This window comes from Acyrthosiphon pisum, chromosome A1 (assembly GCF_005508785.2).
Source record: "Acyrthosiphon pisum isolate AL4f chromosome A1, pea_aphid_22Mar2018_4r6ur, whole genome shotgun sequence".
NCBI lineage: Eukaryota > Metazoa > Arthropoda > Insecta > Hemiptera > Aphididae > Acyrthosiphon > Acyrthosiphon pisum.
In genome coordinates this window covers 147,827,665-147,829,508 of record NC_042494.1, presented here as the reverse complement: position 1 = coordinate 147,829,508, position 1,844 = coordinate 147,827,665, and positions in this window count along the sequence as shown.

The window sequence follows — 1,844 nt, the reverse complement described above, 5'->3', positions numbered from 1 at the left end:
TTTAAATTTTAAATTTTAACGACAAATTAGTGATCTCATAGTATATTGCGCATTTGCGCGAACACTATAATAATTACAAACAGTATAGGTAATCTAGATAATTTTTCATTATCTAATCATAAAACCTCTGCCTATTCAAAATCGAATGATCATATTATTATTGTCACGACGTCGCGTAGTCTGTCATTCCTACTGCATTATTATGTAATACCAATCGGTGTAAATGCAAAAAATTTGGTCGAATTTGTAACTCAAATCGTCATAATAGTTGTGTAAGTGTTTATAGATGAAGTAATATAATACTATCTTACGTGCCTAAGATTACCTACTTTTTAGTAATAATTAATTAAATTAAAATTATTAAAATAACTATAATTTAATAATAAATAATATTAATCTTGTTCATATCAAACCGTTTTTAAATAAAAATATGAAATATGAATACCTACTTCAGTAAGAGGTATCATACTGGATAAAAACTATTAAAAGGCAACGAATATATTTTGAAGCTTCTATTTCAAGTCTTTTTTATGATTATTAAAAAATACAGTAAAATTTAAATGTTTTATTTGATTTTTAATATATTCAATATTTAACCTACAGTGCCCAAATCTAAATGGGCACTGTATACAATGCCCGATCTATGTTAACTTATTCCAACATTGCTCGTAACATATGCATTGACAAAAATTAAAAAATTTAAAAGTTAAAAAATATTAAAAATTTAAATTAAAAGTAATAAAATACTACCAGAGTAGGGCGTCATTTAAATACAATTTAATTTATATAATATTTTATTATAAAATATGTTTATTCGAATATTTTTTTATTCCAATTTATACTTATTCGAATAATTATCTAGATAATATTATTTTGCTCAACTCTGCATACTACAATACGTCAATTATACCTACCTTTGAAATCTGAATTAATTTTTTCACGCTTTTCCCCGATCACAGACAAGAGCTTTTTATTTTTCTCTTGTTCCCTCTCATGCCCTCCTTTTCGTTTGTTCTTGTTTTTGGAATTTTTATGCATATTGAAAATAAAAAAACAGATCGAAAATTGCACATTAACTTATTAAAACTTTGCGGCTTTGTTTGGATTTATTCCGTATTGATCGTATTATCGCAGATTATACAAACTACAAACATAATCTGTGGAATTTGGTATTATTAAATAAAAATGCAAGCTTGTGATGTTATTTACAACCATAATCATATACTTTGTTGTTTTGTGTCAATTACAATATAATATACCTCGTTTGAATAACTATTTATAGATTGTGTGTTTTACTTGTCTATTATTATGATAAGACGACCGATAATAAGAAAACGAGTTATCGCAACATCGAGTATTTACTACTTATAATATTGGTGGTTCACATATCACATTATTAATTTGTTTTCGTTGTTTTTAGTTTTTACAGTTATCAAAAATAGCTAAATATTTTAAATATTAATTGTTTTCATCACACCAGGACCAGGCCACTTCTTATATAAGCAAGCCAGGCCACCGGGCATTATCCCGGTTGCCCGGCGGGCCACTCCGCCCCTGATTATTATTATCATTCGAGAAGTAATAATTACTAATATAAATTATTATGACGTCTGCGGCTAACACAACTGCAGACCAGACGTCGCCACACGTCGCCGTCGTTATCTTTACTATTCCAACATTATCAAACATTCTATCTATTTTTAACCTCTATTATTTATTTTAATGTAAAAAATATATGATGCGTTCTGATGTTGTTTGTCGACTGTAGATCTTTGAATGTACACGCGCTGACACCGTCCCGATTTTATTATAAAAACCGAACTATTATAAAAACCGCTGGTGAA